Raw genomic sequence first — 26,520 nt, 5'->3', positions numbered from 1 at the left:
TATACTGTCCACATGCACTCCCCTACCAAAAACAGGTCTGTTCATCACTGGTGTCTCTGAGAAAAGACAGTTTTCCAGACTGTGATAGTGGTAATGGAGCCACAGGACAATAATCTGAATTTTGTCTTGTTTATAGAGCTCTTAGACTTCCAGTTCAAGAGAGGCATCAGATCCCATCTCTCCTTGCTTAAAAGGCAAAGTACTTAAAACTTTTACTTCCAGCTATTTTAACAAAGGACTTCTCTGTTGCTCCAAAACCAAGAATAAGCAGTAACTAAAATAACTTTCTCTTGCACTGAGGAGCTCAGAACTAGACCCAGGAACACAGAAGTGTCTCACCAGTGCTCAGTACATGGGAAGGATCACTTCCCTCAGCCTGCTGGCAACACTGCTCCTAACACAATCCAGGAGGCTCTTGGCCTTCTTTGCTGCAAGGGCACCACTGCCGGCTCATGGACCCCCAAGCTGGTTTCCAGATGGGCAGCCCCTAGTCTGTACTGGGGCATGGGGTTTTTCCCCTCCAGATGCAGGACTTGGCATTTGCCTTTGTTGAACTTTGACAGGTTCTTGCCGATCTTTTGCTCTCGTCGAGATCCCTCTGATTGGTAGCACATCCATGTGGTATATCACTCACTCCTCCCTGTTTTGTATTATCTGTAAGTATGAAGCTTCAGACAGCATGGAAAGAGAGGAAAAGAGCCTAGTTCTCAAAAGAGAACTGGACAGATTTAACAACCCCAAAAAATCCTAGCTCATGTTCTTCTTTCAGTGAAGCAGGTAAGTGTTTGCTTCAAGGCTGGTGCAGTCCCATGGGAAGGCCTTAGAGACGGAGATATGGACCATCTTCCCAGCAAAAAATGAAAACTGGAACAAAACCAAAGCCAATCCATGCCAATTCCAGGAATCAAACCTGTTTAGACTGAAAGGGGTCTGTCTGTGCTATGGATGAAGTACTTCCCTCCCTAGCAGGGGACTGGTATACACCTCTAGTCATATAGGTAAAAGTCTAGTATACAATTCTACAGAACAGCCACTGGGTCTGGAGATTGTATCATCATGAGAAGCAGCAGCATCCTGACTAACTGGCTGACCCTCAGACACAGGAGACTTCTTTTCCTGTCTCGTCTCAAGACCATTTGCCTCTCTACTTATTCAGTGAATCCCAGCTAAAAAAAGTGTTTCAACAAAGCTTGCTAGTTTGCAATCATTATTGAAAGCTTGATCTAGTATAAGGTTCTCGTCAGCCAAGATTAGACTCTCTGAGCTCTTATTCTTTGAAGTAAGCTTATGTTGGCCTCTTCAGGTATTTCATTTTGGGCAGCCATCAAGAGGAAACATCACAAAAGAACTAATCAAGCCCTTGTAAACAGGTGGTGATGCACACTCTTGGAAATCAGTACTAAGATGCTGCTGTTATCAAAAGAACTTGGCCTGCTTCAATAATCAGTCCTCCAATACATGTTCTTCTTAGGTTTCCATAAACTGCTTCCACAGGGAAAATAACATGGACTTGCCTTTCTTGGAACACCAGGTTTCAAGGGATTTCTGCAGCACACCTACTAAACACAGCTGTTACCTACACATGAAGCAAATTATAGCCTCTCTATAGGCTTCTGGAAGCAAAAAGTACTGGTCCTCACATCACTAGATACTGCATGTAACTGTATCAGTGCTGAAGTAATTTCTAAGCTCAGCCACAGTGGCCAGAATGAGAGTAACCAGTTCAGATGTGTCTACTTAAAGCAGGAACCCGTGAATTCTGCCTCAGAGCTGTGCAAACATTTTACTAGGTGCCTTATGACATTTTACAGACACACCAAGATCCCCACAGGTATTCTAGGAACGTATTTTCAGATTTAATCTCAGATGTCAAGAAGATGGATATTTTAAGGAGGCTTTTACAAAAAAGTATAGCTGTCATACAAAATCTGTAAGATAACAGCCGATCTCCTACAAAGAGTAAGAAAAATTACACTAAGAATTACACCCAGGTATAATTATCAATGCAAGATCCACTCTTCATTAGCACACTCCTTCATGCCTTTGGATGCCTTATTTCAACAGGTCCTGTGGATCAAAAACATCCAGTTTGATTTCACTGGAAATGGATACAACCAAAATGGAATAAAAATCAGTTAGTCCAAGAACAGCTGCTTGTAGGAAAAGAACTGAGCTCAATTTCATAAGTGTTTTGATTATTTACAATAAAAAAAAAATCAAACCAATCAAACCAACTTTAAGAGAATGCTACATACATTTTGTTCAGCACAGCATCCCAGAATTTCTGTAGTGTAAGTTATAGAACAAAATAATTATATTTTACATTTAAAAATATGGTCCACCAATGTTAAATGCTGGTAAAGTAAGTTCACAAAATCTATGTCAAGCTGTAGTATTTAATATTCATTCATTCCAATCCTTTAGAAGACTTTGTGCACGTGTGGGAAGGAACAAAGTATCCTATTTTCAACAAAATTGGGGGGAGGACTTAAAATTAATAGACAACAGAAACTAAGTCCTTTGGGCCAGATATCTAATTCTACTCATTTAACACCAAAATTCATTATTCTGTTAGTAATAACAGACCCATACACAGTTAAAGTAAAAAACTGAGTTTCCAAGCCAGGTCCAGCCTCCAATGTGTGAAGGATGTACTGTTTCACAACCTTGTTCATCAACCCCAGGCCATCCAAGCAATTGGAGGGGGGGGGGGGGGGGGGGGGGCTGAAAGACCCAGGGAAATCCATCCTACCATGTGGATAAATCAATTAGCCAGCATTAATTATGCTTTAAGTAAAAACCTAATCAAAGTTACTGTTGACTTCTTTAGTAGCTTATGTACTTCCAGTGTGCTTTGATCAGAAACCTTAAAAAAAAAAAAACAACAACAAAAAACAACAAAAACCCTCTCAATTGAGGCGGCAGTGGTTCTGTGAAGTCTCCCAAGTTCTACACATTGCTTCTGATCTGTCAACAAAATAAGATGTCTTATCTTGTGCTGCACTGCAGAGTCAACTTCAAAGCAAAAATTTTTGGAAAACTAGAAATTTCTCCTTAAGAGGACTGTACACAACCTGGACTGACATTTCCAGAGCAGGAGAAGCATACAAGATAACAAGTAGGTAAGCTACTTAACTCACTCCTCATGTTTACACAAACAGCGTGAATTTACAAATCGGTGCAGCTTTAACTCGCAACTGGCAATAGCTACCTTTTGCATTTGCAGTCCAAAAGATGCAGCCTTCTGTTCCAAGATTTCATCTGACTCCTTAATATGAGCACTAGTTTACAGCAGACAGATGCCTTAGATACAAGTTTTAAGGATATTTTCACCCTCCAATTACCCAAACTGAACAAGCAAAGTTTCATGCAGTTAAATACACATTTTCTAATTTAGAGCTTACAAATGTCCTGAAGCCTAACTGTTCATTTTAAGTATTATTATGACCATGACATGCTCTGGGCAAGTTTAATTTCCTTACTGTAGCTAAGTGAAGCTCCTGTATCCTCAATAATTTGGCAAATATTCTTCCCGTAGTTCATAATAGCCAAAGTTGTCTTTCAATGGCAAGAAGGCAAAATCCTCTCAGAAGAAGTTCTAAGAAATGTGTCTTCTAAAAGGTATCCATAGGATGTCTTGATTCAAAGATTTCAAGTGAGAACAAGCTTCAACCCAATCCACTCTTCTCACTGGCAAAGCACTATTTTAGTACTCCATCAGTTACTCCAGCTTCCAGTCACCAAATCCTTCTGTGGTTTTGTCAGGTTTTAATTTTCTTCTCCCCTCCTCCGGGGGTATTGTAGGCATCAAAACTAGACAATACATTCACGCTCTGGCATGACTAATACTACCCAAGTAATATTTCCTCACTTGACTTTTAAAGTTTATGCATTCAGGGATGTTAGCCATTTTTCAGTTTAATAGGTTGAACACTACACATTTCTTTTAGTCTCTGAAGTGCATTTATTAAGGTGACAAACCTAGTTTCCTGCATTCTCCTTTGGGTTGAATCACCTGGTCCAAATATTGTTAGACACACTGCATACAGTTGATTGTGTTTTCCAGGCACATTATTACTACAACAAACCCAAACGCATCTGGCATGTGTGAGACCTTTCATTCAGATATCTATTGCCAAACAAACTACAACTAAAGAGTTGGTATCTTCAGGGAACAAAGCATAGAAACAACAGGGCAAAAATATCACAACAAGGAGTGTAGACACAGGTGGTTATATTTATACCTTATACTTTCATTTCCAGTTTTTGCACACTCCCTCTGGTCCTGCTAAATGCCATCGCTGTCTGGAAGAAGCCGTCCCTGCTCTCACCACTCTGCCACCCTGACAAAGACAAGTTGACAGGCTGTCAGTTCCCCTTCGATCCTAAAGTAAGCCTTGGGAAAAGGAAGATATTCTCAGCCTGCCTGGAACCAAGCTGGGGTATTCCCCACTCGGCTGCCTCTCTACTGTATCCTCTAGCACACACACCCCTGACAGGTTCATTTTTCCCCACTGGTTTCTTAAAAGCTTTTTTTGACTTAACTTTACACAAAATCAGCTGTCAAACACATATGCATCACATCCGTATGAACATCAATATTTCTTCCTTCAGACTATCTCAGTACTACATTAGAGGCTCAACTTCATTTCTGTTCTCCCACTACACCACTGCGTTTTGGACAGGAAAGCATCACAGCTTTTTGTTAAGTATATGAGTAGGTAGTCTGCTAAAAAAAAAAAAAGATGCAGAAGAACACACAATGATGGCATAGCTACTGTATGTGTTAAGTTAACAAAGTTTATGTGTGGCAATGAAGAAATTTGCAAGTTAGAATTGTTTACAAACTTCCCATTTTAAGAAAATAACCCCTCCCCACTCACACTCATGCAAATAGCCTCAGCTACTTGTCTCTGCACCTGGAGTCCCTTTGATATATGTGGAGTAACAATAAACACTAACATAAATAAGCTCAGCAGTTTGGTTTCCTGAATTCACACTACTTGCCAGTTAAATCCAAATCAAAGTAGTGAAAACTGAGGCACTGCGACAATTCAGCACTTGCACGGTTTCCACAAAACATGCAAAGACACAAACCTCAAAAAAAGATACACATGCCATTTCCAGTCTTGTTCAATGCTTCAGAAATAATAACCTCCCCCATTCCCAAAATCCTGGTTTTTAAATGAGCAATCTGCTGCTAATGCTAAGAAAGGCAGCATTTCAGAGTTATGACAGCTCATACTGTGGCATTATCCAATACTCTGCTCTTCCGAGAGATTCACATAAAGCCGTTAGGAACCGCAGCAACAGGGAACACTAAGAAGTAGGGCAAGTTCCCAACACTCCCCTAGGGCCAGCACTAATATTGATCCAGTGCATTAGGAGCAGAATTGCTATAGCTGAAAACTACCCATTCAGCTGCTCACCCAACAGTCGTGCTTAGTACTGCCACAGCACAAGGCAAGCGTGACCGCAGGATGGCTTCTTCTAGTCTCACATCACACTTTCACCAGTTTCAAATGACTGTGAAACCAAAATGACAATTAAAAGAAGTCCTTTAACAGGACATTACAAGTAAAGTTAGATGTGTCATCATACCATATACTGAATGCATAAGTGACATACTCTTGGCAACTTCTGCCACAGCACTCTACTTTTTATGTTTCCTTCTCTTTTACTTGGATAAACCGGAATTTCTGTGCAATGTGACACATCTCCAAGTTGAGCCCCAAATACCGTACAGTGTGCACTTCCCTGAAGCCAGCATCTGGGAAATGTTTGCTTCCGAGGCTTTGTAAATCACAGCATTCAAAGTAAGACTTGGTGGAGCAAATCAAGCGATAATTTAGGGAGAAACCATGCAGAATATTTCCTTTTACATTCATGTCCAGAGCAGTAAGTACCTCAATAACAGCTATGCGGCTTGGAAAAAGTAGTTGTCTAACCCAGGATAAGCACAAGATACTGTTGAAAACCTCATAGTAAAGTTCCACAGAACAGCGGATACAACATCTCAGTGTCATCAAAGGGGTGGCTTTACTCCCTTTTTTTCTTCTCTTCCTTGTCCCCCTTCCCCCAGATTTCCCTTCCAGTACTCCAGCACAGACTTTATACAGTCCCCAGAGCCTGTCTGTACAGTGTGTCGAATCAATCTGCTCATCAGGCTGAATAAGAGTAACTTGACAGAAAGCACAGTCTGCTGGGGATTTAGCAAGCTCAACCATCTTAGGTTGAAAGGCCAGATGATACCCAGAACCAGCACAACGCAAGGGGGTGAGACATGCCAGAAGAGGGGAAGGGGCAGAACTGTCCCTTTCAACTGCAGTGAGTGGTTACAATATCCCTGTTATACCCCTTAACTGCACTTTCAGCTTATTCACAGCACTCCAGCAGGATTTGTTTTCAACATGCAAATCCCTCCATGGTTTGAGCAAGGCAAAGTGTGCTGACACCTTTCTACTGATGCACACCTGCACTATGACATTTTCTCTGCTCAGGAGTTTGTTCTTTTGTGAATGACAAGTTATGAATATATAAGCCCAGTAGATGAGCATTCCTATCTACTCTGTATTCATTGCTTCAGTAGGAGTATAAGTTTTATTTTCTTGAGAAAGGCCTACAGCAATAGGAAAGCCCTTTACAGAAATGGCTGATGAAACATGTTTCTTTTTTTGTGTGTCTATACATTAATGCTGACATTGAACCACCAAATTTCCAAACCTGTGACATTCAGCTGCCAGAGGTACATCTGGATGCAAGCCTCAGACTTCTGTTTTTCCAGGCAGGTTTTAAACCTATGATTTCTAATTTAAATCAACAGTAAAGTCTGTATGCTTTTACATTACAACTGAAACTGAAAAAGTGTTTTAAAATTGCTGTTGTATTTAGAACAAAGACTGACATTACCAAATCAAGATAGCCCTTAATACAGGCAGAGTAATGATCAGGGAGCACTAGCAATTCACTGAATAGGGTCCCTATGCTATGCAGACATCTTGATTGTTACCAAAAAAAAAAAAAAAAAGAGAAAAAGACAGCAAGTGCAGAAGAAGTGTGTCATCCACAGGAAAGAAAAAACAGATAAAAAATCATGCCAACACCAAACATGGGCAAAAGAGAAAGAAAACTTGCTCAGAAAAAAACAAAACAAAACAAAAACACAGCCACACACAACACAAAAGGACTCCTGGTAAAACTGAAGGCTGCATTTTTTATTTTTTTTTTAATGATTGCTTTTCCTTGGATCAAAGATCCACCCATGCAACAACTCCCTCCCCCTCCAAATGAAGAGGGGATACAATACAGAGCAAAGGGACATCTGACTAACAGTTGCAAGCAGAAGTTTTTCCAACCCATTGTTTTATTCCAAAAGAGAACATTCCACGACCTACGCAGTCCGATCCCAAAAGACCTAGGAAGGATCACTAGACAGTTCACATTCCTCCACAAGAAGTTTAAGTAGGTTTAGATGATCTTATTTCCGCAAGTAGCAGGCTTGTGCCAAATATTAATAATACAGTCCCTTAGTTACCACTTACAAACGCTCATAATTATTTACAGCTCCTGAACAGTACGGAGGACGACTTGGATATCATCCAATAAATCCACAGCAATTATATTTATTAGAAAATGGAAAACTTTCCAGTTTTGCTCAGTGGAACAAGACAGGCAATGAGTTCTGTATAAGGAACAATGAAGCAAGCTAGTACTCTTCAGCTTAGTAAACCAACAGGACCAAGGTCTATAAAATCATCAAATGCCACAAGGACATCAAACAAAGCTCGGTTGAAAGGTTGAAAACAACACAGCTCTTCACACATGAGGTGGTAGGCTGTGGAAACCCTCTGCCAAATAACAGGAAGGCTAGAAGGTCGTGTGGTTTCCAAAGAGAGGTAGGACCAGTTCATGGAAAGGAATTCTGCTGAGGGTCACAAGCCAGATGTGGTGGTAAAGTCCCTGAGCTGAAAATAACCGTGGGCCAGTATGAGAGGACACACGCTTGCCCTCATCTTACTCTTCACCAGGCAGCCACTCACAGCCACTGCTCGAGACGGGACTCTAGAGGAACTGGGTCTTCAGTACAGCATGCAACGGTCACTCTTGCCTTCTTTCAGTATTAGCAAAAGAACATTATCTCAATTTTTAAGTATTCAGAGAAAAATTCTACTTACAAGAATGACACACATGGAACACGAACACTGAAAGTGTAAAGTGTACAACATCCTCAAAAAACTTTTCTAGGTTACCTCTGGTTTAAGTCAACTAACCTGCAGTTATCACAATAACATCACTTAACACCAAGTGGAAGATTTAAATTCAGTCAGTATACATTACACCGAGTTTAGCAAGGCAAATGTAGAAGCTTAGCTTATTAGAAAAAATAGTCTAATACAGGAAACAAGATTTATATGTTAGGTATCTGCTTTCATAAGTGGAATTTCAAACCCAGTTTAAACAACTGAATTCCTATGCAGTGGCTAGAAACAATAGCACTGAGCAGGAATGTAAAATTCAGTAGGCACAAACCACCCAAAACAAACACCCAGGACGGCCGTACCACACTCCACCTTGCTAAGCACTTCAGTTAATACACACAGTTCTCCGCTTACCTGAAGTCTTGCTTACAGTATGAAATTAAACTTCAAATCATCAAGCAGAGCTCACTATTCTGTTTTAAAGAGGCCAAAGGAGCCAGCAAAGTAGGGAAACTGTTACTGATAACACATGGGGAAAACGTCAACCAGACAAACATGCTTAGAATAGAACAGAAAAGAATCACATATTTCAGAATCACATATACTAGCCACTAGATATAAATATTTCTGGCTTTTTTCAGAGTCCTGTTTTTCTGCAATGTTCACTTCAGAACATGATCTACAGTCTCATACACTATTTTGCCCTGACTTCACCAGAGAAATACCTACCCTTTTTCTATTTGTTTTTGCCTCAGTCCCCCATCTGGTGCTCAGCTGAAATGTTTAAGGATATCTGCTAAAGCCCCTTCAGCTGTCTTCAAGGGTTCTGTCTCCTCTTCCGTATGTGTTGAATTTATTCTTTGTCCCTAGAGGTACAAGCTTAAGTTTCTATTCAATAAATTCTGAAGTAACTGACTAAACACAAAATATTTACCTTGAGTAACTTCACCAACAAATATAAATGTCCTTCCATTATCTTCACGTTAAATCACTACATCTTTTTTTGCTGAATACGGACATCAACCCTTCAGGTTTCTCTCCCCCTTTTGTCTCCATCAAGTATCAGTGCTTGAAATGTTGTTCTTGTAGAAATCATTGGTATTAAAACTTGATATTCTTATTTCAAAACAGAGAAGTTGTATTTTGCCCCCCTTAATTAGTAAGATTACAGATCGAAGGTGAGGTTTGCTTTGCTTTTTAGCATTGCTGAACAAAACTCTTAGATATTACATTTTATCTATGCCTTACAAAATAACAATATGAGAATCCCCAGTAGTATTTTTAACCTTTTAACCTTAAGTTGTTTTGAAGAAAGGTTGCAAGAGTCTTTATAGATGGTCCCCTCCTCTCTGCTACAAGTTTTTCTGGCCTTCCCTCTCCTTCACAGTCTGATTAAAGCTGTGTGTCCCTCAGCTTCCTTCTACTCAAGCACACTGCAGCGTAGAGAAAAGTACGTAAGTTTTATCTTAATACTGATACCAGATTCACTCAGATTTGTTCCCTTGTATGATCATGTATTCCGATCTCCTCCACAATAGGAGGTAACCTCATCTACTATTTTATACAACAAACTGATATGCTGTAATTCAGGCCAAAGTTTATTTTAGAAAGATATCCTGGATGAACTGATATGTTGCAAGAATCTATTACCCTCCTCCTATTTTTTCTGTTCCAAAGCTTAGTTCTTCTTGTTCAAAACTTCCAACTTTTCTACTCTGAATTTGAGTAGGTCACCTATTGGCTACTAAACTTCATTTCATTTTCTCCTACCAGGTAACCTCATCAGGTCATTAACTGAAGGATGAATTCAGTGAATTGCTTTTTCCTCCTTTAACTAACTTTAGCTGCATTTGTTTGATCTCCCACTGTAAGGCTGTGTTTGCAAAACAGTTCATCCCTTGAACTCTTTTCAGTTTTCTATAAGCACTTTATAAAGTACAGGAAAGTATTAAAATTACATCATCATTAACATCATACATAGATCAAACTACTTTTGTATCCAGCTTGATATCCTTGTTTACCAAGCAAAAAAAAAAAAAAAAAAAAATCATTTGTCCACTTGTCTATAGCATTGCACCGGGAACTGCCAACCAGTAATGTCCTCCCACCCTCAGCCACTTCAAACCTTCATCTTACAAGTGTGATATACAGATATGTAACTGTTTGGCAGCTAGTTAGAAATGGCTCATATATTTCTTAAGCAAGATCTTACCAAGCCACACAGGCTGTTGGAGTGATAACTGAACAGGCCAACCTGCACCACTTGGGCCTCTCACCAGTAAGAGTCTCTTCTGCCATCATATAGTTGATACAGATCCTGACTAGCGTAACATCAGGGATGAAGCCAGGTGGAAATTGCCAGAATCACTGCTCCTGACTAATCCTTGCTTAGATCACAAACCTTAACTGTATGAATCAGTTAGCTAGTTTATTTAATACGGGACTACATTGATTTTTACCTTGCAGCATAGACCTCTCTTTGGGAGATTCATGTGACAGAATTCTTACTTTTTTTTATTAGATGAGAAGTTGCAAATCTAAACATTTAGCCCTTTGTAACTGAAGTGTGACTGCAAGAGTTGTTAACCTCCTAGCTTCACCTTTCAGCTGCATACTCCCATACAGCACTGGCACTCACCTAAACCCACACTGAAGTGTTCAGAGACCCAAGACAGATTAAAACTAATCCTGCCAAAAAATAAGTTTTAAAAAAATCTACAAGTCTGAGTAGATCACAGTAAGGTGATTCAGGGAGTCAAAAAGGACCAGCATCGTACAAAGGAGAGGGAGAGATGATGAGCTCAACAGTAAGTGTACATATAAACTTACCTAGCAAACACACATCTGAACATGAGAACACACAGGTTAACTTCTATAGGGATACTACAGCAAGAATAAGCCTACAAAGCCTCCAGTGTAATAGAAATATTCAAGAAACAGTCTGAAAAGCGGCTGTTTAGTTTTGGTTTTTTTGTGAGCTGCTGATTCAAATAAATTTACTCCTTTTATAGGAGCCTCTTTTATCAACACTAGAGTTAAATCAATCTCTAACACAGGAGCACAGTCAAGAAAGAACCTGTATGAATGCTATTCAACATCCAGGTAAGTTAGGCTTAAGAAACATTGTTCTGTATTAGAATGGTACATAAAAACATCAAAATATAATTGTATTAAGATGACTGATGTTTACAGACTGAGAAGCAGGAATGTGAAAACCGTGAAGATAAGCGGAACACAAGAATACAGGAAGCCAGCAGGAACTAACTGCCCACCCCTTTTAAGGGTGGAAGACAATGATTAGCTCACATGTGGAAAAGATTCTGATGAGTACACTTTTGGAAGGATGCGTGGAAAATACAGAACTACACCATAAAGAATGATTGAAGAAAAACTTACATACTGTTGCCAAACAAACAAAGACTCAGCCAAATTAAATCACAGGGAGGAGTTAGAAGGGCTATGTTGTGTTGTATTTGAAGGTAGAAAACTATGATGCTTCACTACAACATGCAATTAGCTTTGCTAGAAAGGGAAATTAAAGTTAACTCTGTTTATCCCTAATGTTTCTTCTTTAAGTAGAAACCTGATAGTCCATCAAGGTTCTTCCAGGTGTTGGAAGGCCAGGAAAGTTCCCTTTTCTGCTTCCTGAAATCCTCCGAAATCCACTCGCCAGCTCCTTCTACAAACAAACCTGAGAACTTGTACCAATATTATTCTCTGACCTGGTTGCCAACACAGTATCATTCCAAAACACCGCCATCACCACAAAACACACACACAAGCAAACAAAGCGCTCACAGAACTGAGACAAGAGGATAACAAAAAGCCACACACACACACAGCTCTAAGGGGGGAATTTTTTTATTTTTTCATTTTTTTTTTGTAAATAAAGTCAGAGACCAGGTAAGAGACCAGTTACCAGGTTTTCCAAAGTCACCAAACAAAATTCAGCAGAAAAATGGAAAAATAGGTTCCACTGACAAATAACAGAAACCAGAAACAGAAAACTTTCCCAGGTTTGTCAGGGGACACCATCATTCCAGTATGTTTAGGGCTACAGGGAACTAACAAGCCACAGAAATATTCTAAAACTAGAAGACAAATCAGATGACTGACAAAATATTTGTTTTAAAAAATAAGAAGTATGCATCCAAAAGCCATGCCAAAGGAAGTAGATTACCCAAGTTTTACAGCACACCATGAGGCTTAACTACTTGCCTGAGCAAATCTTGTTCTAAAAGGCACATTAATTTTGCTTAAAAAGCACTCGGAACTCTGCTAGACTAACTTAAGCATTTAAAGGAACCTCAAAACTCTTGTAAGGCTGGATAATGACCAGTTCACCTAGAGACAGAAAATCGTCTATATGCTACAATGCTAACTAGGTCTCTAATGAGATACCAATAGGCACTTTTTCCTCACTTTTTTGTTGCATGGAGGATTTTTTTTTTTGTCCTGCTTCTGAGATGTTCAACTATTTGGTCCTTATTAGTGTTCATATGCTTTAGTGGGAAAAAAAAAAGTCATTAATTCATTTCAATTAGAAGGCACAGATTCTCCTCTTCTCTGTTGACTTAAACCTTTCCTTACTTTCTATTTATATTCCAAATTATCTTCAAAATTTTAGTAAATCTTTTCAAAAAGTGTACATCATAGCCATACAGAAAACAGATTTTCATGTCACCGAACGCAAGGACAATTCTCCTGAAAAGCTATTTGATAAGAACATCAAGAACAAACTAAGGTGCCAACATTTCTCTAAAGGGAAACCTGAGTAGGTTTTAGAGAGTTTTCCTTCCAGAAAACAGAATATGTAGACAAACTACAGCAAGAGGAGATTTACACCAAGTTAGAGAATCATTCTTAAACAGCAATTCAAGATTATTTTTTTTTTTTTAAAAACAAACAGCTCCCCTCCCTGAAAGGGAGCAGAGGTGTGCACAATTAGTGGACTGAAGTCCAAACCATATATTGCCTTAGTGGAAAAGAAAATTTTCTTCCTTTTCGTCTCCTTCCTATATTCCATTTCCTCCAGATTTCCTGGCAAGCCTAACTGGAGACACTGCTGGGTCTCTGCCATTTTTAGATAAATTATCAGTTTGACAACAACTTGGACATGTGAGTGTTCAGCTCCGGTAAAGTCAAATGATTGTGGTGAATGAGCCCCTGAGAGATTTGTGTATCTGAAACACTTCTATTTTTATTCATCTGGAAACCCAGAAGCACATGGGCCAGTAAGGGGAAAGGGAAAAAGAGTCGGACATCTAGCTGAAATACTCTTTCTTGTTATGAAAAAGAATTTTTAAAATGGTGCAAAAAACAGTGAAAAGCTCCATTGCACAGCTCCAGAGATGAAAGAGGTGTTTATTCTTCTGGCTTCTGGGTATCAGTATCAAAAGCAGATTTTTTTTTTTTCAATTTTTTGTGTAGATTTATGAAAGAAATGACCCAACACAGCTTAATTCAAAAATATTCTGCCATAATTCCTCTTCTTCCATGTCAAGGTTGCAACGTAACATATTTAAAACAGCACTCTTCACACTTATTGCCTCTCCCACCTCTCCTTCAGGACTACTCATTTTGTGAACTGGGCTGTTTCCTAACCTACAAAACCACAGATATTTATGAAGCCACAAGGTGTATGGTGTCAGTGAAAATAAGTTATCCTTGAGCCACAGCAGATTCCTCAGTCCAGTACCTTTGCCCAAACACATATGCCACTACAGAGCAGAGGGACAGGATACATGGATGGAAATGGTCAGCCAGGAAGGAGCTGGAGCGTTGATGGAAGCTACTTTGTCCATAGCAATCCAGTTCAAATGATCATCAAAACTACCGTCAAGTACATCCAACTGTCAATGGATGTCAAAAAGGATTCAAGGGTCACTATAGGAAAAACTGCTGGGCATCAAAACCAGAGAATTCTTTTTGGCCATAGGTTTTTGCTTTTTGTCCTGCCCCACTACCTGAGCACAGCCTTGGTGATACTGCCCTGAACAGCGGCATTTCCCACACAGGTCCTTGAAAGTCTCCAAAAATTAATCAGTCAGACTAGAATTCTTGGGAGGGACATAGATATAAAGGACACAGTCAGAAAACTCACATGGTGGCATCAGCCGTATACAATTGTTATCAATTTACCAGCTCAGAGCAAATTTTAATCTCTGCCAGGAACGGGAATGTAGAAACATCAGTTTCTACAACAGCCAACTGCTGTAATGTTCTCCTCTATTCCCCCCTCCCCCCCCCCATCATCTTATTCTTGATGATGACAACAGCATTAGAGTAAGATGAATAAAGAGCTACTCCAGCTAAGAAAATAAAGCAGGCATTGGTTATGGAAGAGTCTCATGGTCAAGTCAGATATATTAGGACAGGAATTACTTCATTCAACAAATAATGCCAAATGCAGTAATTGAGAACTCTTTAGTGCCAGCTGGGATATCTTAAACAGAATGAACTAGATTTTTAAATGCTGTAATAGGGAAATACCCATCTTCAGACTGTTCCCAGTCCAGAGAAGCTGACCAAGTGGTATAGGTCTCAGATGTGAAAAAAAATAAATTCTATAAGAGCCCTGGAATTTCTAACAGAGGTGAAACAGAAAATTCCAGTATAAACCCAAACCTGCATAAACTTATTGCTCTTATTTCTCTCTTCCTATTAAAAATAGGAACATCCAATTCCTGGCCTTGTATTTCTAAAATACAAATAACTTCGAGAACTTCTAGAATTTGGACCCGAACTCCATGGCAAGCATTTGACAACATTTTGAACAGATTGTTCTTTAACGATTCGAGAGCACTGATGTTTTTATGTGACAAGTCCCTTTAAGAAGTCACTGAACTGACTTGACAGGTTTCTAAAACAAACTGTAATATTCAGTGGCTAATTTGGTCATTGCAGCAAAAGAATATTTTAAAATAAGAGATAGGATAAATTCTAAAAAAAATAGGGAGCAACTACACTATTTGTAATAAAAAACTTCCAAGCTAATGCATAACTTCTCTTCACGCACAATTTGTCACTAAAAATGGCACTGTGAGAATGAAGGGCTGTAACAGACATCATTTAAAATTTCCTATTTTCATGTAAGATCACTAGAAATTAAATACTATGTAAAAAACTCTTAATTGAAATAAAAGTTCTGTAAATGTAAATTTTTTTACAGCATCTAACATCATAAAACTTAACTTAGGTTTTAAAAATTAAGGTGATGAAGACTTTTCAAAACTCAAAAAGCCAGTCTAAACTAGATATAAATTAAAACTACAGTATAATGTTACTCTAGGACAGCAAGTTTGCCTAATGTTCTGAGGCTTTAACAGACCATTAAGAAAAAAAAAAAATCTAGATACCAGAGCCTTCTGAGGTCAAACTTAAGTAAGTTTCTGGATTTATGAATTTGGGCCATATCCTGAGTATAACAAAAAATATTCTGAAGTATGTTGACAGCACAGTGTTAACACTGACTTTTTTTCCTTAACTCAGTGAATTCATTTGATCTATAACAACCCAATCTGTAAACGCAAATTCAAAGATTACATGAAATGGCTTGGCAACAAAACATATTGGGAAAGGGAACAGAGGAATAAATAAGTGTCCTGTTTTGCAGTCAGCAACTCTAGAACTACAAACTGGAAAACCCAACACGGTCAAGACAAGGTCAGAAAACACATTCTAACATAAACCTCAAAGACTAACATCTGATTTTTTTACAATGTATTCTGGACCCCATAATTTATCCCTGAAAAATGACTAGGCCATTCAAGTCTACAGGCAAAATAAATGCTATTTTAAAAGGTTATACTAAAACTAATATGCCGGTAGCCAAACTGCAGCATAAAGCCCAAATCTCGGGGGATTTAAAATACAATTATCAGAGGTCCTCAAGTGAAGGGTAGAAATAGTATTACTCGAACCAAAGCCATTTTGCTGTCACTCAACACAACTACAATGCATACATGCAACATAAAGGATAGAAGTTTTATTACTTTTTACTATATAGTTTTGGTTCAAATTGGAACAGAAGTCCTAAATTTCATAATGCTCCAAATAACAAAGAGAAATCAATTCAAAACAATTCAAGAAAAAAACCAACCGAACCTGTTCAAGGAAACTATAAAACTAACAGTTTTAAAGACAGAAAAACATTCTTCAAAAAAAGTTAAAATAGAAGTATATTAGTTTAATTTTCTCCTGTTTTTTCTAGGAAGTAACTTTTCCTTCTCACTTCACCACATTAATATTCTGTAGTACAGCATTATTTAGCAATTTCTACCAAAGTCTTTCTGATCTTGTCCTTTTCTGTTAGACAAACTACAAAAGGCAAAGCTGCTTTAAGGAAGTTTCCAAGAGAAAAGAGCTTCAGATCAAGAATACTACTCATGTCTGAGTTCTCTGACAGCCTTATTTCATTCTCCCTCCAAAACCTACATCAATCCCAAATGGGCAAGACTAACTTTAGAGTTTTATGAGTAGTCTTGTATCAAGACCACATCCAATCTTTAAAATACATGGATTCCATTAACTTATTTTTAGCTGACACAGAAAGGAATTATGGCAAACTGCTGCAATTGCATAAGCATATATGCCTTACTGTAAAATGCCTTCCTATTAAAGTGAATTGAGAGACACAATGCCAATACACACTGCTTCGGAATTGCCAAACATATCCTCCCCAGCGTGACAGCAACAGCACACTGGAAGATGTATTGCCATCACAGCCACACCAAGTAAGGACCGTTAAGGATTTAGCAATATGTTTGCTGCTTCCTTTACACGAGGTGCCACTAAATTGCCTTGTACCTGTGGAAAATAGAGCCTACTAACATTTGCAAGGAAAATACTGTCAAAACAAACATGACAACTACAACCATCTTCCTCAACTGCTTATATTCATATGAATGGGTCTCTTTATAGTTAGTAGAGAACATCAACATCTCAGACCACAAGAAATGTGGCTTGTTATTTCACCATTCTAAAATCCTGTCAACGATATTTCTTGCTCTATAAGTAGCCTACTGGCACCATTCCTACAGAAGACCAACCTACTAAACTACAGTGTGGCTTCAGCTCAGGGTCACAAGTTGTTCTAACACCAGCAGCTGACCTAGAAGTGCATCTGACATCAGAGACATTGAATAACAGCTTCTCAAATGGCAGGAGACTGAAAAGGTTACAGATTCTGTACGCCTTCGCTAAGAAATATCTTTTTGCAGCTGCAAGGGAGAAAAGAGGACCTGAACATAGAGAAGAAAGATGAATCCTTGCAGACGAGAAAGGGGCAGGGAACACAGACAGTCCTGCACTGTACACACGAAGAAGGCATTATCAGCCAGTTCTTGAATTGAACTATACAACCACTACAGGAATTTTAGCAACAGCTAAAATAAATTTGAAATAATATCAAATGCAACAGAAGCTATCAATCTTCTTTGGGACAAAGACTGAAATGTCAGACTATTTTTTTAGTTAATGAATATTCCAGACTACCAAAGCCTGAAGATGCTGTTTTGATCTGCGTTCTTCTGCAGAGTGGATTAAAAAAGAAATTACATTTCTCAACATCTGGTGAAAGATCAGGTTTCCAAGGAGATGAAGTCTGGGCCTTGGATAAGTAGCCTTACTGCATTTTTTCCAACAAATTAAGGTAAAAAAAGGCAGGTGCAATACACAGTTCATGCCAGCGAGTTATTCACCTCAATATCCACCTCATTCAATGTAAAGTTCAATTAAATATACACCACAGGTTATTTGACGATATTCAAAGTGATTAAATACAGATAAAAACAATTTGATAATTACAACTGGAATCTCTTCCACAAAAAAAAAAAAATTGCCAACAAAACTTCAGTAGGCTTTCTAAATAACTCAATACACCAACTCTTAAAAAGACAAGCATTCTCATTTTGTAAGCGCATCATTCTGTGTTCTGTTTCAGTGTCTTGAGCTTCAGCTACATAACACCACAAGAGTAAGCAAAAGTCACCGGTTTGCATCTGATCTAACTGAACCTGCAACATATTTACTACTGCAATGCAAGACTACCACATATATATATATATATATGCAAACATATATACACACACAACAGGCAGAGTATACCTCTGCTTTACTTTTTCAGTCCATTATCTAAAACCTACAGCAACTTTTTAAAAGACTGAAAGACCCAGATTGAAAGCTCTCTCACTGCTTTTGAAAATGCCACAAAACACCTTATTTGCATCTTCAAGCACCTCTAGAACACAGACCCTAATTTCTATGGGCTGATCAAGCAGACCTTTCAACAATTAACTGCAAAAGTTGGTGCTGAGTTCCAGTCAATATCATCTCAGCTACTACATTTATCAAAACCAATTATTTTTAGTCTGAAGTTTTCCAAGTATGAAGATAGCCAAAAATGAAAGTTTCAAAACATGTTTAATCTATTAAAGTAAATAGAGAAACCTTAAGTATTCTTTGCATTCTGTAAACTTACTGAGAATAAGGAAGCTACGCAAGCTTAAAAATATGTATTTATTTTGGGTTTCTCTTTGTAATCATTTCCATATTATATGTCTTTACACATCTTCTCCTGAAGACAACTAACTTTAGCAAACTTTAAACTTTCTAATACTTTGGGATATAGGTAGCTGCTTTTTACTACTTTTCTGCTCTCTTTCAAAAGCAGAACTATGGACAAAACTGATGATAAAGGTTAAAAATAAAAAGCATACAAGTTACAGAAGTAAAAAAAGAAAGCCACTAAGGGATGCACCAAATTCACTTTGTTTTACTTAACAACAATGTATTCCTTCAGGTTTTCCTGTACCTCCTGTCAAAGTGCAACCACACAGACAATTGGCTCTGTGCTGAAAACAGCTTAAAAGATTGAATATGAGCATGAAAACAGTGCTTCTGTACTCATCTAAATTAATTAACCTACATGTCTCTTGGTATTTCCAGCATGCTTGATATCAATTCACTTTGAAAAACGGTCTTACTCATCTGCAGCACGCAGGCAGCCGCTATCACATTAGGTCTCAGCTTTGTCATCATAGTCTTGCGTAGTGTTAAGAAACTGCATGCAACTTAAAGCTCTGCCAAGCAAATCCAATGAACGTTCCCCTGTTCCTATTCCTGGTTTCCCAAAAGAATCCTCAAGAGCAGGTATTTGAAGGAAAAAAAAATCTCCAATAAAAACCCCCTACAAACATCACCCTCCTAATACATCCTTAGCAATGGTCCCCAAATACAGCAGGTCTCTTGGTAGCAGGCAGCGAGAGTGACTTGGTAGGAGGTCCTAACTTCAGCTCTGGCTTTGTTGTAATCCCAACTACAGCTAAGTTAGTTTACTGACACCCCCCGTCCCCCCAAAGGGCCTTGTAGGGAAGAACAAAACAAAACAGCTATCCCTAGGTTCTCTGTGGTACTTCTTTCTTGTCTAGGCAGTCTCCCAATGCACTTTTGTTACAGACCTTGAGTCTACACAGCACCACATGCCACAGCTGTCACACAGCCAGACAATGGAGACGCGTAGTGTGGAAGAGAATACAGGATAAAACAGCATATTAATCTATAACTACAATATTTTACCGGGTTATTTTACACACCCCATTTCAACAAGTAAGCATAAAAAAACCCATGAATGGTCATGAGAAATACAAACCCACAACCCAGCAGGAGTAAAGACTTTCCCCTTAATAGGCAACTGTGGTTTAGAATATTCAGATCAGAGGTCTATAGTTTCTGACACTTCAAATAGCTATTTACATTTGCATATTCCTAGAGCATACAAACATACATTCTTTCGAGGACAGAGTTTAACTTCAGCCTTCTGCAAGACCATGTACAGAGACAGTTAGCCAGCATTAATAGTTAATTAAAGCAAACAATCTTTGTTTCTTCCCCTACAAACCTAGCTGCAGCCTGTGTATTATCAGTCACTCCCATTTAAAAAGTCTTTTTGATAAAAGAAAAGATATACTAAACAGGCAGGACAGGTACTTTAATACTAACCTATTAAAAAAAAAAAGAAAATGTAGTTTCATTTTGAATGTTCAGGGAGCAGCATTTTGAAAAAAAATTCTACTTAAAGGCTGAATTAATTTTGTAGAGATTAGATTCAAAATTGTTTAAGATTGCTCTCTGCAGTTGACCCTTTCTACCTCAGATACTAAGAAAATACTTAAAAATTGCTGTAAGCATATTTGCTTCAAAAGCACGAAAACACACCCACTTGTTTCTTCACCGTTATTTTCAAGTACTAAAATCTTTCCAAAGCTGTTATAATTGAGGCACCAGAGTAACAGAAACCTCAGCAATTAAAAATGCAAACTGATTCCCCTGCCTCCCCAAGCGCAAAATCCTGATCTTGGGAAGCCACCTTAACACTCCCAGTATTCTACATTCATTGTCAAAGAAAAATGTTCATTCTCCTGTTGACAGCAAAGATACATATGCAGCTGTCAGAAACAGCCCGAGAAGTAACCGCACCACGGAGGGCTGCCTCAGGACCCCAGGGTTCACCGTAAAGCATTCAGGAGGCAACTGTGCTGCAGCAGGGAGGGCTGCCTCAGGACCCCAGGGTTCACCGTAAAGCATTCAGGAGGTAACTGTGCTGCACTGTTAGGAAGCAGAGAACCACACGGTTGTGGGACTGCCGAGTTGGCTCTAGTTGTCTACAGGTAGGACTGGCCTCTGTACAACGGAGTCACAACCCATAGAAATTACCAACTGCTACCATCATTTTGGTGTTTAATACACACACTCCTCGGGCCTCAACTAAAGCAGACTTTACCACAAGGCACCTGATTTACTGAAGAAGATCCGAGGGATCAGCTACGGGACAGATGCTGAAGGGACCCATGCCTGTTGCAGGGGAAGGAGCTCCAACACCTGCTCAGTGTCTTACCTCAGCCTCCATGTCCCTGAGAAGGAGGCTAACTCAAACCTGGGAGGAGGAACAAGCCTGGCATTGCCTCCACCGAGCTCCTGGATGCCCATTTTTGCCCCTTTCCTCCCCCTCGGCCGAGCCGAGGATGTTCCCACAGCAAGACCCCCGGCCCCGGCTCTGCCCTCAGGGTCCGGACGAGCTGCCGCGCCGGCAGCGGGCCCGGGGCCGGCCGCAAACGGCCCCGTCACCTCCGGGTCCCGTCACACCGCCGAGGCGGTCCGTACCGGGGCCGCTCCGTTCGCGGCCCCCCCGCCCCGCCGCCAGCTCCAAGGGACACAGCCCGGCACCGCCGCCGCGGGGTCCCGCTGCCCCCCCCTCCCGTTCCGGCCCCCTCCCAGCGGGGAGGCCGCAGCCCCCAACCCCTCCCGGGGCAGGCAGCTCCCCAGGGCCTGCCGGAGGAGGCACCTCCGGCGAGGTGGCGGCCCGGGGCGGGGGGGGCCACTGACCGGCCTCCCCCCACCCACCAGGGGGCCGTCGTCTCCTCAGCCGGGGACGCGGACCGCCCTCCCCCAGCAGCCCACCACCCGTCAGCGCCTCCCCCCCCCCAACGGTCGCCCACCGCCCGTTAACGGCTCACCGCGAGCTCCGCGCGCCCCCTCGCCGCGCCGCGCCCGGGCCGGCAGGCGGGGAGGGGGTCGCCGTCCCCCGGCAAGGCGCTGCACGCCCGGAGCGGCGCCCGGCGCAGGCAGCCCCCGTCCCTGACCTACTTTCCGCCTGGCTTGCCACCCAACGGCGCACCACTAACCTACTTTCCAGCCAATGGCACCCTCCTCCGGCCCCAGACCGGACGCGCCCGCCCGCCAACGGGCGAGCGGCTCCCCGGCGGACTCGCCCAATGGCCGGCCGGCAGGCGGGCAACGCCCGCCCTCCGGAACGGCAGCTAATCCCCGGACGCTGCTGGAGTGGGAGCCAATCAGAAAGGCGGCTGGGAGTTTTGCTCCCGCCCCCCGGCCGAGGGCGGAGCTGACCGGCGGAGGGAGGGGCGCGTGCGCGGTGGCGGGGCGGGGCGGGGCGGGGCGGGGGGGGGGTCGTGAGTCACCGCGCGGGACCCGGATGTGGCGGGGTCGGCGCAGGTTCGGCTGCGGCCGCCGTTGGCGGCTCCTGCTCTCTCCCTCCGCCGCCCCAGTGCTTGTGCGTCATTCGTGTGACATCGGCCTGGGCCGTGATGTCACCTGTTGAGGCGTTAAGGTCAGCGCAGCAGCCGTGACAGCACTGCCCTAGGCGGGCAGGGCGGCCGCCTGTGCTTAGGCCTCGCCTCGCCTCCCTCAGTGGCAAAGACAGGGCGGCAGTGCCCGGCCCGGCCTGGGGCACAGCCCTGCGGGCCTCCCTGCTCGCCTCAGGGAGCCGGGGGCTCCTCTCAGCCGGCCGGGGAGGCCTCCTGCCTGGCCTTGGCTCCCTGACCTCGGCCGTCCCGGCCCTGGGGTCACCGTCGCCGCCTTGTGATGGCGCGTGTCGTTCAGCCCACCGCCGCCTCAGCTGCATCCGTGGGCTGCGGTGTCGCCCCCGGCGCTGGCAGCCTGCCTTGGCAAATCCCAGCCTTGCGTCTGCCTCGCGTGTTGTGTGTATGTGTGCCTGTACACAGTATCACGTCAGTAAGTTGATGTTGCATCACGCACCATATTTTGCGAGTCCTCGCTCAGTAGCCCCACGCCACCCTTCAGAATGCTTCGGGTGCGCCTGTGTGATGCTGCCATCCGTTTCGCTACCATAAATGCTCCCATCGTCTCCCAGTTTGATTGTGTAACGCTGATGCTGTAAGCAGCAGTAGTTTTATTCAGCGTGTGAAAAAGGCCACTGATGGAACATAGTAAAGCCATCTACTGCACTGTGTTACAGTCTAAATTTAGATAAACCACGCAACAGTGCTGGCATGTAAAGGGGATGTGTTGCAAGAGCATAATTACAGCATAGTTGCTTTCAAATGCAAACATTTTCTAAATGTGATTGCATTATTGCTACTATCAGATTATCATTGCCACATTACAATTGCCTTAACATTTCCTGTCCTGTGATGCCACATCACAAACGTTTGGTTTACATTTATGACTATAACATCACCGGAGAAGCTTGGATTGCAGCATTATCACATCACAGCATGGTTGTGGTTATTCCAATCCACTATCGCAGAATGTGAGCTCATCTTACGACAGCATTAAGGTTTGGCTTCCACCTAAATGATTTGGGGCTAAACACAGGCAACAGGTGGCCCCTGCTGGATGCAAACTTCCTGTTCACATCAGGATATTCCTACTCAAGGAAAAACCCTCCAGCAGAACAAGTTAAATGAAATACCATACATTAGCAAGATGGAAATGTATACCATGAAGCAAAAGGAGAAAATGCATCTCTTTTTTTCAGCAACTGTTTTAGTGGTGCTGCTTTGGTTTGTTTTAGCGCACAGAAGTTATGGAGGTGGAGAAGTCTCCTTGACTACTTCTTTCTCACAAGTCTTTGTAGTTTTTATCATTGTTTCTACCCACCTGTAGAAATAATCTTCCTTATGGGCTCAATCACATACTGTCTGCTTTAATGAGCCCAGTGACTGTTGTAGGGAATGGTGCCAAGAGTAATGATCTTTATCTATTTCTGTAGGAAAGCAGCTTAGCAGGCCATATGTCATATTTCCCAGTAAATGATTGTTTTGAATTGTTTTTATACTGTAGTTTCTATTCATGAGATATTAAAGAAAATAACAGCATCTGGTTAATTCTGATATTCAGCATATGATGATATGTATCTATCCTATTCTGCGACTTTCTTCAAAATAGATTTTAAGTTCAGTGCAGGGAATTTCTGTAGGTCAGGAAGGCATCTGATTGGTGACTATTATACCTTAAAGTTTTAAGGGTGCAAAGTTTATCACTGAAGAGCTAAGAAATGACAGTTTGAAGTTTAATGAGACCTGAGTTCAGCTGCTATTGCCAGAAAAGTGTTTGCATTACCCTTCTACCATGCATTTCTAAATACAAAAAGCCAACAGAAGAGGTAAGGCTTAAGCAAAGGTAGAATACTTTTTCCTTGAACAGCAGTACTTGAAGGAGCACTTCAAACTGAGATCACACCACAAACTGTGGAACCTGCTAGAAGGACCGGCTCAGCTGTGTGCCCTGCTCAGGGCACTGTGCACAGGTGTGTCTGATACAATAGCAAAAGCGTTTCCTCATCCAGTTGACTCTGACCTGATTAATTTTCAGATTTTATGCTTTTTTTTTTGAAGAAGGTAGCAAATTAGGTCTTAAGCAGAAATTTAGCTGCCTCCTTAACTATGTTAATGTATTAATGGCTACACCATGTTTAAACACCAGAATTTAGACTCATTTCTGGCTTAAAATTATGATTTAAAAACAGGAAGAGAGTGTGCTATGTGGTGATTGTACTGAAAATTATGTTTAATTCATAGAATATTGGAACAACTAGCCTATGTTCCAACCAACGGATTTTCTTTGTTGTATTCACATTTTGTGCAATCACATTGCACAAAAATGAGTCTAGTTTCTCGAACGATAACCCAAAACCCGATTTTTTGTTCGGTTGGGTTTTTTTGTGGGGGGAGGGGGAGGCCTTCAAACAGTCCCCATTATATCTCTGGAGCAACAACAGATGTTCAGAAGTAACCTGCCAAGTTAGTCCTTTAATGTTTTAGTCGTGTTTTCTCTGAAACATGTATCGTTACCCCAATTAGAGATACGGAGGGAAGCAAATCTCTGAGTTTTTGTAGCGTGAGTTTTTGTGAAATAGTTTGGAGATAGTATTTTAAGTGTTTTATTTTTTAATGTCTTCCAGAATATGTCCAAGATGTGGTATACATTTGAGCACCTAACTGTGGATTCAGCTGCTTTACAGCATTTTAAACAGCTGCTTTTTGGTTATAGGTTTTCAGAGATGCAATATTAAGTTGCTTGTCTAACCCTTTTATGCAATGTCTTCCTCCATTTCGCTCTTGACATACAAGCTATGATGTTACCTGCAGCAGGAGAAGTTAGAGTTCATAGAAAATTAGCAAGACTTAATAACTTGAATACTTGGATTTCTTGTTCTGTCTATACTTTAAAAAACCCAGAGACATACTGAGCCATATTTCTCACGCTGTTACACAAAGCTGGTACCATGCTTCAACCCAGTTATGAGAACAGAAGAAACTGGAAACTATGGCTTGGTACTGTTTGCAGACTGATGCAAAAACCCCACAGTGGTGGTCTATTTACCCCACAGTGGTGGTCTGTCACAGCTCATGTGTGGCTGGCTCAAACCTCTTCAAAAGTTTTGTCTTAGTGAGCTATTGCTTACTCATTCTTTTCAGGGTTCTTCAAATTCTTCAGATATTACAACACGTAAGCCAGCGGAATATTAAGTTTTTCTGCTTTTCTTTGTATAAACACTTGTTACTTTAGAGTGTGTACTTACTCCTACCACAATATTTCCAAATTCGAGCATTAAAAATCATAAATGTGAAGCAATAAATGTTGACTTTTTCATGTGCCTGCTTCCTTCCGAGCTTTTTAAAGTCCATGCTTCATCCTCACAACCTTTGTCATAATTTCAAGAGCTAGAAGCTTGTTTCAGAAAAAAAGAGGATTCTTATACAATCCATTGATTTCAGCCCTGTGGTCTCTAGGAACACCAATTAATATTCTGAGACTCAATAGGAACTCACAAGAGTTGGCAATCCAATATCTGGCAGTATAACAAGAACAGGAAGAAGAATCTAATGAGGAAAATGAGACTAAAGCCAGGGAGTTAAGAAATTCTAAGTACTTCTCTGCAATATTTTTTTCAATCTTTATGGAAGGCTCAGGAGGAAGAATTTCTGTCTTTATCTGGATTCAAACTTAATGGAGGTTGAAGCACTTTCAGAGCTTTTACTTCATTAAAAATACATGGAATTTAATTAGGCTTTCAGAGACTGGAAGTCTGAACTTGAAGGAGAGATGGTACATTTTAAATATGTTAACACAATTCTAGTGAATAAAATATTTTAAATGAAAAATCTCGAAGGTCACAGCCCTTTCAAATAACAACATTTTTCCGTTATGAGCTTGTCTTCCTACTGTTTTTTGCATTTTTCTAAAATTTTATCAAAATATTTACTAAAGTTTTATTTACCATTTTTGTTGATAAAAAAAAATCTGTATCCATTGTGGAGTAATTGTGATTGAACACCATATTACTTTATTTTTTTTTTAAGCATCATATATAGACCTAGAGTTAGCTGGTGTGAGATTCTTGCCTCCCGCCACAAAAAAATAACAAAAAATTCTAGAAGCCATTTTGTTAAGAGAATTAGACCGAAGACACTCTTGAAATTGCTGGCTGCATTTCTTCAAGATTTGTTGAGGACGCTAAGATCCAGGATGGAGTTTTATGGCCTTTTCTTGGGAGGGGGTG

General features: G+C 40.9%; 1 protein-coding gene across 9 annotated transcripts in view; it reads right to left on the bottom strand.

Moving 5' to 3' along the window:
- The window catches only part of BMAL1 (basic helix-loop-helix ARNT like 1), a 53,486-nt gene extending 31,539 nt beyond the window's left edge, over positions 1 to 21,947 (bottom strand). For 2 of the 9 annotated variants that reach the window (XM_082316720.1, XM_082316715.1), the window contains exon 1: positions 21,881 to 21,947. The gene's annotated coding sequence lies outside the window, so the exon portion shown is untranslated. Of the gene's footprint in view, positions 1 to 4,244; positions 4,264 to 21,712; positions 21,789 to 21,880 lie in introns of those variants that run through there. The other 7 variants (XM_082316718.1, XM_082316721.1, XM_082316719.1 and 4 more) reach the window with 5 other exon arrangements.
- Between the last annotated feature and the right edge of the window lie 4,573 nt (positions 21,948 to 26,520).

Source organism: Platalea leucorodia, assembly GCF_965183815.1.
Source record: "Platalea leucorodia genome assembly, chromosome: 7".
NCBI lineage: Eukaryota > Metazoa > Chordata > Aves > Pelecaniformes > Threskiornithidae > Platalea > Platalea leucorodia.
The sequence above is the reverse complement of the archived record's forward strand: the minus strand, read 5'-3'. Positions and strand labels throughout refer to the sequence as shown.